Consider the following 13395-nt stretch of genomic DNA (forward strand, 5'->3'; position numbering starts at 1 on the left):
GTAACCCTATAAGGCAGTCATAATATCTAATGATATCACTTTGAAATGGATAGATTTTATTGACTGGTGCCAAAATAATGGAAACAACCTATACTGGAATCATGTACTATTTGTTGATATACATAGGGTTACCTGTACATTTCCTTATTGTATATTTTTCTGACAAATATTGTGATGTCAGGGTTTAGAAAGCATTGAAAGTGCGGTAAAAGAGTTAAACTATTACTTTATTGCACTGAGAGTATCAAAGTTAAATAATTCCCCAAGGTTACAGATTATTCAGATGTGTAGGCGAGAAGAGATTAGATGCTTGTATTTGTAAATGTAATTTGTGCAAAATGAGTCACAGCTTGTACACTATGGGAAAGTTATTTCACAACACAAACCCATGATAACATAGATTGTCCTCCTCCATACTGTATGTTCTGCCTCTCCTTACCAGTGTAACATTTGAGGTCTGAAGGTGGAGCTAATGTCTAAAGTCCTTAATTTCAATTTAGCACAGATAACAGGTGAAAAAAGTGGTGACTGGGTGAAAGTTGAAGCAGATATCATGAATATTGGCATGGTCAAAAGGTTGAACCATCAAAGGTCCTTAAGGTACTGCTCCTATGTCTCACTACTATCCTTCCCCAACAACCATATTAACACACTGTGATTAGAGTGTGCTTTCCTCTCGTGTTTCACACAGTTCACAAAAGTGTACAAACACACACTTTATAAATACATGTTAATAATAAAATAATAACCCAGTTAAAACCATATGGGTATGGTATCTGTTATCTAGAAACTCATTTTTCAGAAAGCTCCAAATTACAGGAAGGCCATCGCCCATAGAGTCCATTTTCAGTAAATCATTCTCTAGGAAGCAACTCGTGGTAGCCAATCCAATATTTGTTTTCATTGTTCAACCTGCAAGATTAAAGGAAAGGAAAGGTAAAATCACTGGGGGTGCCAAATGTTACGTTAAAAAAGGATCACTCACCTGCATGTACCCCAAGCAAGCAGGTTTTTTTTTTTTTTAAATCTTTATTTATAACTTTTTAATTGGGGGGGGGGAAACAGAAAAAAGAGAGGGTGGGGGGGAGGGTGTGCACGAGTATTACAGCAAAAAATACAATTTCACAGTAAATCACTTCATAGTTTATACTGTATTGCTTACTTTTATAAGCTGTATGGTTTCCCTAACTGAAGGCAGTCTTTTATTAGGGGAAAGTAAAAGGACCAGGACCCTGGAGAATTAAGCATTTGTGCGTTTGGTAGCTTTTCACTAATTTGTACTAGTTCCTTTTGGGGCTTAGGGATTTGTCTTGTGCATTCCAGATTGCATGTGTATCGTTGGTTTAGTGGTTTCTTAAGGGGGGACCAACTGTATTTAGTGGTTTTTATCTATTTTGGCGTCTGAGGAAGTTTATCTTTGAGGACCATGTATCCCAATATTTTGTACTTTTCCCATGTATTATCGCTGTTATTTCTTCCATTTGTCTTGTTTCTTCTAGCAGGGAGATCCATTCCTGCTCTTTCCATTTTTTTTGGTATAATAGCGGCACGTTTTTTTTTTTTCTAACAGGAGCACCAGCCCAGGGTGTCAGGTAGGTCAATACAATCACAGGGGGTGACTAAAATGTTGACGCCCCAGTGATTCCACCTTTCCTTCTCCTTTAAGAGGCCATTTAACTAATATTCAAGTTTTTTCTGAAACTTAGTCGTGAAAACAATCTCAAATAAACCCAATCAACACAAATGATAAAATAGCTTAAATGTTTAATAAATTCAAAACCTATCCACCCAGGGCCGCCATCAGGGGGGCACAGGGGGTACAGCCGTCCCGGGCGATTTTAACTTTAAAAGGGGGCCCGAGCTAAGAGAACTGTAGCAGCGCCGGGCCCCCTTTAATCTATTCCGGGCCCCTGTCATTGGTGGTCAGCGGTAATCCTATTGGTCGCGCCCCGTGCATACATGCACGTCAGTACGCACGGGCCGCAACCTTATAAAAGGGCCTGGCGTCTTTCGGCACTCAGAAGCGCAGTGCTGTTGGGAACGAAGGACCTCGCCGGAGAAGCCGTCGCCGGAGGAGCCCAAGGAGGGTTGTGCTGTGCTGGCTACCAATGTAATAGGGGGATTGCTGGCTACCAATGTAATAGGGGGGTTTGCTGGCTACCAATGTAATAGGGGGATTGCTGGCTACCAATATAATAGGGGGGGACTGCTGGCTACCAATGTATTAGGGGGGCCCTGCTGGCTACCAATGTATTAGGGGGGGCCCTGCTGGCTACCAATGTATTGGGGGGGCCCTGCTGGCTACCAATGTACTAGGGGGGGCCTGCTGGCTACCAATGTACTAGGGGGGCCCTGCTGGCTACCAATGTACTAGGGGGGGGACACTGCTGGCTACCAATGTACTGTGGGGGGCACTGCTGGCTACCAATGTACTGTGGGGGGCACTGCTGGCTACCAGTGTACTAGGGGGGGCACTGCTGGCTACCAATGTACTGTGGGGGGCCTGCTGGATACTAATGTACTAGGGGGGGACACTGCTGGCTACCAATGTACTAGGGGGGGGGACACTGCTGGCTACCAATGTACTGTGGGGGGCACTGCTGGCTACCAGTGTACTAGGGGGGGCACTGCTGGCTACCAATGTACTAGGGGGGCACTGCTGGCTACCAATGTACTAGGGGGGGGCCTGCTGGCTACCAATGTCTCATATCTGTGAGTCCTTTGTATTTGTGGGAGGGGGGCCCAGAAATAATTTTTTGTGAGGGGCCCCGTGATTTCTGATGGCGGCCCTGTATCCACCTGTTATATAAGTCAATGCAAGGTATATACATTCTAATGACTTTGAAGGATGTGCTTGGTCTGTAGAACTTATAATATATATATTTAGGCTACTGCCAGGCTGGGCTGATTCTCAGCTTGCAGGTCGAGAATCAGCCTATGCTAGAATCAGCCCTTTCCTGGACCTGCAGTTGAAGCAACTACGTCACCCAGGTGGAGGCACACGGAGCAGACTTTACTGCTGAAATGCAAGAGCATGCCAAATCTGGGCCATGTGCCTGCACCTGAGCCAATGCTGTGGGTCCAGGTGTAGTCACAGGAGAAGGCTGATGCCAGCGGAGGGGCTAATTCTTAGCCTGCATTTATCCACAGGCATTAACCTTATATGCAAAAAAGGGGCTGTTGACAATCACATCACCCAGCCTAGGAGTTTGGGAGAAACAACTCAAAAACCCAACACTTATCAGAAGCAATGTTGGTTAAGGATATGCAATAGCAATTTGATTTACTAAATGTTTATGCACCATATGCCCCTGTGAATTTTACATTTATGTGTCTAATATCAATGCTAGAATTTGGGGACAGGGACACAAAGTATTAGAGGTTCAAAAACAATGGGTTTTAGCCTAAATATGAAACTACTGTAGCTCACTGAATACATTTCAATAAGTAAACAGACTACTTCAATGTAGATGCAATTGAAGAAAGTTTTGCAAGACCTATGATGGGGTTATCTAATAACAAGTAAAAAGTGTGTTACTGGTCTAGTAACATATAGCAACCAGCATATACCGGTCACAGCTAAGCAACATCTTATAGGTGCAGACTCTGTGACTTTTATTACATATGGGAGTTAAAGGCCGTTACCAGCTTTGAACTGCTTTGTGCTTAAGAGGGCATAAATACCCTAGATCAATGCCTCACACGTTGGACTTAGACATTCCCAGTCACAGAAGCTCAATGAAACACACTGTTTCTTACCATATTAGGGATTGGGGGAAATTGTAGGCCACAGAATTGCCAGGCTTTTTAATGACAGTTAAATTAAATATTGCCAACTTGGGTGCACAAATGTACCACATGCTGATTCCATTTCCTCCTCAGTATACAGTATTATTTGTACTGTTTGCCCAGTGCAGGAATTTAAATGTCTAAGCTATGGGTGCTTTTTTCTCTCTGCTTTGGGAAGGACAACTAAAGGTAAAGATTTTTTTAACTGCTCAGAAATTATCTGAAAAGTAACAATAAAACGTACCACTATATATGGAGGTGTGTTATCTAGAAATCCATTTTTCAGAAAGCACAAAGTAGGGCAATACTATTTCCCATACTGTCCTATTTAACAAACAGTTATTCATGGAGGTTAATTTTTTCTGTAATAATAATGCATAGAGATTAGTGTATTTACTGTACATACTGTGTTGCTCCCAGAACTCCTTTTTGTTTTTATACTATGATTTGTCATCTTTATAGAAATTGTATTTAGGTGATATTTTACAATTCATGAAAGAAGCAAAGCTCATAGCAGAGTAAATCCCTATCTGCAGAGTAAAGCTGTTCTTAGCCGAATCAGCAGTCTAGCCACTTTCTGCTGTGCTAACTGGTCATAGTATGTAGTGCTATCCAAACACGTCTTTGGTAACCATGGACATAATAGGGCATTTGCCAAGTGAAGGCCATTGCGCAAACTGCAAAAAACAGGCACAAAACTGGTTTGTTCTTTTGCACACTTACACTCCAAAATGGTATGAAGATGGCATGGAGATATATTGCACCCCTACCACTGTGCTCAGCACCTTAAGTAAGATTCTTAATCTGGCACAAAGTGAACATTGCAGATACTCCACTGACACAAGCGCATTGAGATTGAGCACTAAGAGAAACAATTTTGCACTTGCTGCCGGGGCATAAGTAAATGATCCTTTTTTTCTTTGAGCAAAGGATAATTTGGAGAAAAAGGTATAGGAACCAGTTAGAGAATCTTGGACATGCAATTTTAGAGAATTAATTGAATGTAACTCTCTGTGTATGAATGTAATCAATTAGAAGAGGGATATATATATATATATATATTTATTTCTATATCTAAAATGTCACAGTAGTACAAATTTGCTATAAAGGTATGCATTATCAATCTGCAGAAAAGAGCTAGTGACTGATGTGAATCCTTGAGCCCCCTCTTAAATTCACAGCCGAATTGTTAATGTCAGAGGACAGTTTATCCCCTCAAATAAATGCCAAGCACCCCTCACTGTGGGAGTGCTACACATAATGGAATTCCCTGCTGCCTGTATAGTAGTCAGAGGCAGAGGTGGGACTAAGCGTCACAATGATGCGAATCGTTGATGTCAGGAAGGTCTTTAAACCTACATAGAATTAGCCATTCTATTCTGTAGCATACACCTACTTAACCACACACTTGTACTGTGCAGCTACAGTACAGTACTTTAGTGAGATAAACTGAAACCAAAAGATACTTCTTTCTTATCTGCAGCTGTATTTTATACGTAACTTTTGCATCCACAGAGCTCAATAAGCTTATAATTTGCCACTATTTACAGTTAATTTTTGCATATTTTTACATTTACAGATATATATAACATATAAATATTGAAGTTTTGAGTGTAATTAAGAGCTCATTACAAGCTGCCAATCATATAAGGCTGTCACATATAGCCACAGATGTTGCTAGGCTTCTATTTAATATTTGGCATTACTTATGCAACATTTTTTGCAGTAACATTAAAGCCAACAAACTACTTAATATACCCAGTTCAGCTCTGTTTGGTCAACATCCTGGGGCACCAAGTTAGGCAAAAAAAAACCATTCACATGGCAAATCTGGCCAAATAAGTAGATCTTAATGTGCAATGCAAGCTTTTGAATAATTGACAACATACATCTGATTGGTTGTTATATTTACTGGACCAAACATTTGCATGTTACTACATAGCTCCACAATTTGGATTGTATTATGGGGCAAGTTCAATGGACAAACCTCTAAAATTGATGCAAAAATGCCTAGTTTTAATTCCTGCATTATTGCAGGCACTCGGTAAATAATGCACATCAGTACTTGAGTAAGAATTAGAAATGCATCTGCTTCCACTTTAGAATAACTGAATGCTGTCACTTTGTTTGCATAGTGACATTAACATGGACTAGGTGTAAGTCAATTCTGTATGTAGTTTCAATAAGTTGAGGGAACCCTGGAAGTACCAGTTCCTGAAGGGCAGTGTTACAAGTACTTTGTGTCTGTGTGTCCTGTACTTTGCGCTTGCACACAATTATATTTAACTGATAAGAGCAGGCTGTGCTGGAAGTATGTGCAAATTGCACGGAGTCTATATACTGTCAAAGCAAAGTACTTTGCAGTTGTAAACAAGCCTTAAAATGAACAATAAGGAACACTGCAGTAAAGAAAGTTTTTGCTGTGATGGTTGTGATTTTATGAATGACGTTATGGAAAAAAAGGTGGGAGTGGGGACTGTGAGCAGGGAATTCTGGTTGAATACAATTCCCTGTTATATCTAAGTCTGTTTTAAACATCAAGCATACATAACTATCCCTATAGAATAACTCCCACACAGGAAGAGATGATAAAACATTGACCATCCCCTGAACACATGTTCCCCTCTCAAGGGGCTTGGTTTAAATTTGTTAGTAGGACAAGGGATAATGGCAAAGCAATGATCTGAATGTAGGTTTTTTCTGGCAGACAGCAAGTTACATTTGTATCAGTAAAACAAAAGGCAAATGATGAATGAGCAGGACTAGAGAATACCCAAGCACAAGAATGACCTGTGTACAGAGAAAATGGAAGCCAAACTGATAGCAAAAGAGATAGATAATCTTACGAAATGCACTATAACATAAAAAATCAGATTTTTATAATACTAATTAAAATAATGCAGACACATATTTATGTAAGTTGGTTAACACTGGTTATCCTCATCTTGAGTGCCAAGCATAAAAAAAGGTGTAATCCTGATATGAATCTCTCCTCCCCTTTACAAATTCTACCAGCAGGAAGCAAAGACTTTTGCCCCTTGCCCCTACACGGGCCGATAAGCTGCCAAATTGGTCCAAGGGACCGATATCGCAGCTACAATCGGCCCGTGTATGGGGACCTTAACACTCCCACCCCACTGCCGTTCAATCAACATTAACAACTGTTGTTGTTTATTTAAAAGGACCAGAGGAGGTAGAATGGAATAATATTTGCTAACTGATGGTTCATGATTGGGAGACAAAAAACAACCTGTTTAAATTACTTCATAAAGAATTTTATTTATAACATTTAATTTAAAATAAATCTACAGTTAATATAAATGACAAGGAAAGCTCGATTCACTGGTGGGTACCAGTATGTTAAGCACCCCCTATAAATCGAACCTCTAAGGGGGGCATTTACTAACGTTTGGATTTTTTGCACTAAAATGCAAAGATGTGACTTTTCTGAGATTTATTATGCGACAAAACTGCGACACTCCCTAATCCGAAAATACTTAATCTAAAACCTGTTGAGATCATTTAGAACTCAATGCAGATTGCCCTTCCCTGGAAGAACTTTCTTTGCTTTGAATCTTTAGAGGTTTTCAGATTTTTTGATGCAGGCTTTGTGTGACAATACAAAATAATTAATGGTTATCATGCAAAAAGTTGAAAAAGTCACAGTTTCCGTGACTTTTCTGCGATTTTTTCCTGCACATGATTTTTCAGTTCGGATTTTTTGATCAATGTCTGACATTCGTGGACATGACTTTATTCGAAGTTTAAAAAAAATAAGTCAGAAAAATTTGAGTTTTAGTAAATCTGCCTCTAAGTCTTTTTCCCTTGGTTGGTGCTCTATTTAGGGACAAAATTGCATTGGCAGGTAAAAAAACAAAAGAACAGATAAGCATGCTTTAATTTCACCTATCCCAGGCATCCCTAGTCCTAGGGATGTACATGTTCATTAGAGTAGAATCAGATAATTTGGCCCTACTGTGTATGCACATGTGAAAGCGCAAGCCAGGGATATTTGGCAATAGAGTAAAATGTTGGCACAATACTAAAAAGGAGCACTGACCTGGGGAACACACTTGATTTAAATCACTGGGGAGGGGCTAACATTTTGGCATTGTGTAGTAAATTAGCCTTTCCTAGTACTTAACAAAAAACTCAAGAAAGGTACAGAGTACATTACACACAGGCACATAGGAGCACCTTTCATAAGCATCTGGTAAGCACAGGGCTCCCTAGTGTCCACTCAGTGTGTTCTGAATGACATGCCAGCTAAGGGCATCCTAGGACATGTTCTGCCCAGCTTCCACCTCTCCTATATGCACTACTGCCAAATGCAGGCCTTACTCCATACAGCAAGAAAGGCGCAACTTCTTGCACTCCATTCTGGGATCATAAAGAGTGGCGTGTCTGTGTGCTTGGCACGCTGCAGTTATTTTTTGCACTCTGTACCTTGGCATTTTTTTTAATAAAGTCAATAATCTTTATAAAGAAAATAAATGTACTTTTTTACAGGTATGTAGATTCAAGCCCTTGATTTTACTAAAGATCAGTGGTTCTCTTTCTTCACCAAGGCCACAACCTAAACAGTTTAAAACATTACAACCAAAACGATCACGTTGTTTACATGTCCCTCCAAACAGTCTGTCATTTAGTGTAGGCTCTATGAAAAAGAAGCAGCAGTTACTGCCACATGTTTGTTGCAAGGAGTCCAGCTGAGCCTCAACAGAATTGAAAGCTATCTTTACAGCAGGGGAAATGCTGCAACAGACTGTATAACTGATCCATATTAAATTATCTTTTTGTTTGCAGCTAGTTAGGCTAGTGCATAGTATAGTCCCCCAACATGACCCTGAACAAATCACTGCAGTTTGGCCCTGTAATTAATGATTTACATCTTTGAGCAGAGGGAAGGGGGGTGAAGGCAGGCTATGGGTGGGCTAGTAGCACTAATGTCCTTAAGGTAACTAGCTGCCTGGCCACTGCCATTGACTGAAGTGGCCCTAGCCCTAATAAGATATCTGCGTATCTTATCTGGAACCACATGCTGTAAAATGTGTACTTTGTAACATTCTCGTATAATTAAGTTTTATTCACAGATAAGCCTGTGATGTTTAACCTGCTTTTACATATCTAGGGTGTTTCTCTGTCTGCACAGAAACACAGGAGGAGAAACAGACAATTGTATCCCCAAACATCCACTCTGTTGGTTGAGTGCACTTTTAGGGCTCTGGCACACGGAGAGGTGTGTGTAAAGGTGAATGTAAATCGCCGGTCTGATGGCATACACGGCGCCGCAATTTCCCCCGAAATCTCAGGAGCTGCCTTGAGAGGAAACTTCTGTGATTTTGGGGAAATCGCGGCACCGTGTATGCCATCCCACCGGCGATTTACATTATCACCGGTGGGATGGCATTTCGGGGAGATTAGTTGTGGGCGACTAATCTCCCAGTGTGCCAGAGCCCTAAGGCACCGTTTTAAGTTGTGTGCACACAAATGGAGGAGATTTTACCAAAAAAATGCATACCTTTGCACACATAGGCTGATGAAGGACCTTATCACTAGGAGCAGATAGGTGCTAATTTGCTCCCATTTGCTGTTTATCCACCTGAGTTTCTAAGGCTGTAACAGGTAAGGGACCTGTTATCCAGAATGCTCGGGACCTGGGGTATTCCAGATATACTTTAAAGGTGGCCATACACTGAAAGATTCACTCTTTTGGTGAGGTCGCAAGCAGATCTTTTCCTGATATGCCCATCTTAAGATATAGGCATAGGCGCCATCAGATCGGGGGCCACATAAAGGAGCCGATGCGATCCCCGATCCATCCAAACCTGCCCAACTGAGATCTGGACGATTTTAGGACAGATCTTGGTCAGGAAGGTCCATCGGTGGTGCCCCAAATTGGTCTAAAGGACCTGAATAGGCAGCTAAAATCTGGCAGTTTATGGCTACCTTAAGTCTGCTAAAAAATAATTTGAACATTAATTTAACCCAAGAGAATTGTTCTACCTCCAATAAGGATTAAGAATATTTTAGTTGGGATCAAGTACAAGGTACTCTTTTATTATTTCAGAAAAAAACAACATTTTGTATTATTTGATTATAATGGAGTTTATGGAGATGGCCTTTCTGTAATTTGGAGCTCTCTGGATAATCTGGGTTTCCAGACACCAGATCCCAAACCTGTATCAGCAAGGTAAAGGTTTATTTACAATGAAAATTGCTAAACTGACACTAAAATGTGCACATTTAAGTGCTAATAATATGTGAACTTGAATCTATATATGCTCCTTAGCTACCTTGAGTTAGCAGCAATTACTTAGTGGGTTGTGTCTACACATGCGGCTAACTTGTGTAAGTAATCTGATGCACTAACTGACACCCAATTCACCAAAGAAGATGATGACAAGCAGCAGATTTAATTTCCATTTGTCACTTAAACTTATGAAACAAAGTTAAAAGCAAGAGGTCAGAAAACAAAATGTGCTCAGAAATCCTCCTACCAACCCCATCCCCCAATATTAGCTGTACAACAATGGCAGTATCCTCTGCTCTATCTAATGAGCTTTCTATGGAAGTTAATGACAAACATGACTCTGGGGAAAGGGTATTCCTATATTTGGAAGCTTTCTGGATAAAAGGCTACTGAATAACTTAATCCATACCTGTACATACAGGGGCGCTTCTGCCATGAGGTGATTTGAGAAACTTTCCTAAGGTGGCAATGCCCGGCACATTACCAAAGGAGATAAAAACACCTGCTCCTAGTTACTTAAAGAGCCAAAATTGCAAATTAAAAATTAAAATCTGAATTTCGGCTTTTCTAGTGCAGAGACTGCTATTGCGCTCCCTGGTATAGAGATGCGGTCCCTCTTACCCCCACCTCAGGGTGACAAGGCCCACTGAGGCAGCCCTGTGTACATGTATATAGTTAGCTCTATAAATGGTTTAGGAGGCTACTACATTTGTAACTTGGTGAAAAAATTGGGTTGTAAATATTTTTTGTATAGGAAAATAAAACCTGTTCAAGTTCCTGTAGTCAGAACCCTCCTCGGTTTTATGGGCACTGGATGTCTGCAGTGTTTCCTTAAGTAATCAGACATTTGTTCTGATAAGAAATAAGTGGGTGGAGAGAGAACTGCCAAAGTCTGTATGTCATAAGGGAAGTCTGATCTGACTGCCCTCGAGACATGAAATATATTGACATTGGACCTACTACAACATAATGGCCTGTCATGTTACTTATAACCTACGGTGACAGGATTTTTGAGCTTGTATTGTGGCTGCTGTGTGCCAGCACAATGAAACACTGAAAAGTGAGCAGAGGAACAAGCTTGTGCCAAGGAATGCAGGCATGCGGAAATGTGCTAGCTTCATTTTAGGTGACAGGATAGTGTCAATGTTCACGTTACTGCTCTGGTATACCAAGTCTGTGACTGGACAACAAACAAATTTAAATTACTTTACCGTGCATTGTTTTCAATAACTGAATATGATTTAAAAGTCACGTTTTTAAATAGCCCTATACTGAATATGCAAAAAAACTTTGCTTATTCAGGCCAGTCTCTCAGGAAAAAACATCATTGTGAGCTTATGGTTTTGCTTAGTTTGGGAGTAGTGTCTGCAGAGAATTCTATTTTGGAACCTGAAGCTATACAGATGTCATGATTCGGCCTGGATTTTGTATAAAGTACACCTGTAGTAAGTGCCGGTTCAAATCTTAACATCTAATATTTACCTCCATATTGGCTCTACCTATTATAATCCAGCACTCCTGCTTATCCCTTAGCAATTGCAGTACTGGGCTTTCCTCATTATTTTGAATTGCCCAATAATTATTGCTGACTTACATATATATTCTAATCAGAACTAATGCCAGGAATGGGGTATGCCTGGCAGTTACAAGGCAGAATGGCTGGCTTTTACACATACAGCACAGAGAGGTGCCTAGTATACTATACCTTGTCTTGGAGTTAGACTCATTGAGCTAAAGCAGTAATAGAGCTGTTGAACATCATTCATTGTCATTTCCATTGCCACAAGTTTGAGGGTAATGTCTTTGCATCGTCTTCTCTATAAAAAATAATGGGTATCTTAAATCAAAAACGAGACCACTCTTGGATAGAGAAGAATGCATGGATGCTTGCAATTAACAGAAGCAAGAAAACTTCTCAATGTCAGCAGCAGTAAGAGACTCAACAATACCAAAATGAAAAAGGGAAATGTTATAATGTTAATGTTATAAGGCCATTTTAATGTGGGACCAACATGGTAAAAATTGTTGCCAGAATGGGCTATGAAGCAGCAGCTGAAAACCAATTCAGTACCACCTTCCAATGATTGTGCCAGCAGTATATAATATTTTATCCTTTTGAGCACAGCGCACCAAATCAGATCATCCTTCTTCTACTTTTATATATCTTAGGTTACCAGGTGCAACCAATAAGGTATTTCCATCCTGGAGAAAATCACTATAAGATCATCAAAATTCTCCTTTCTTATACATGCCCTTCTATATATATTGTCCTTTTATAATACAATGTTACTTCCTCCACTGGTAGAACATGTTAAGTAGAAACATAGGATTTACATGGAGGAGCAGTTTTAATCTTACACATACATTTTAACTGGGTCCCAGAGTTTCTGTGCCTTATTTATAGAACAGTACTAAAGTAATAAAGGCAAGATAAAACTGATAGTTAATCTCCTCAGCAGTACCTTGAGCCCCTTTAAGAAACAAAAGAGAATGCTACCTGCTGTAGTGTGTAACCACTACTCTACCAAAAGAACACTGTCCCCACAGCCTGACTAGGAAATGGTCACTTTAACCTGGCTGACTTTAAGCCTCTTCCTCCACCATAGTTACAAAGTCTCTCAGACCCACACAAAGGAATGAAGGTGTTCTCAGTTTCTGAGAATTACTTTCCTCTCCCAAGTAACAGGCAACTCTGCCCTCTCTAACCAATGACTAACTATAAAAACAGTCACTATTCACAATAACTTTGGAATTGAACAAATTAATATAGGGTTATGTTCATTTGTTCCATTTTAAAGTTAGTTACTGTCTTCTACACCTTTGCTCTCTATGATCAGACAGCTAAGATCTTGATTCAATGTTATGCTATCATTTTCAAAAGAGCACAAAACTCTTTGGGCTGGCCATGGAAAAGAATTTCTAATTACAATCTGAACTATAAAGACTCATCAGCACTCCCTGGCCTTAATACCAATGTTCTGCCTGGTGCACAGTGTGTAATGAGGGATCAGCAACCTCCAACCCAAACTGGAACAAACATAAACACTGGCACAACAAAGCAATTACACGCAGGGTTTACACTGCTGGTAAATTCCTTGTTGTGCCAGTGTTTATGTTTGCTGCAAAGAATTTCTAAGGTTCAAGTTATGGTTATGATAACTATTAGGCTTTATATTAGTTTTGCTATGCTGCTCTGCTTATTTACCCTGAATAGGTGTATTCGTGGAAGAGCTCACAAAGGCTGGCCAAATGTTGATGCAGAAAAAGTAGGTCTTAAGCTACTGTTCTGGGTTTCTATTCTTTCACCAAAGATGCTAATATGTTTAAAGCTTAAGTGAAATGCCAAGGTGGTT

General features: G+C 40.2%; 1 long non-coding RNA gene across 1 annotated transcript in view; it reads right to left on the bottom strand.

The window, feature by feature from the left end:
- Positions 1-209: 209 nt before the first annotated feature.
- The window catches only part of LOC105946992, a 45230-nt gene continuing 32044 nt past the window's right edge, over positions 210-13395 (bottom strand). The window contains exons 2-3 of the long non-coding RNA XR_001170442.3: positions 11748-11859; positions 210-912 (exon numbers count right to left, since the gene is read on the bottom strand). This is a non-coding gene — a long non-coding RNA (uncharacterized LOC105946992). The remainder of the gene's footprint in view (positions 913-11747; positions 11860-13395) is intronic.

The sequence above is a fragment of the Xenopus tropicalis genome, chromosome 4 (assembly GCF_000004195.4).
Source record: "Xenopus tropicalis strain Nigerian chromosome 4, UCB_Xtro_10.0, whole genome shotgun sequence".
Lineage (NCBI taxonomy): Eukaryota > Metazoa > Chordata > Amphibia > Anura > Pipidae > Xenopus > Xenopus tropicalis.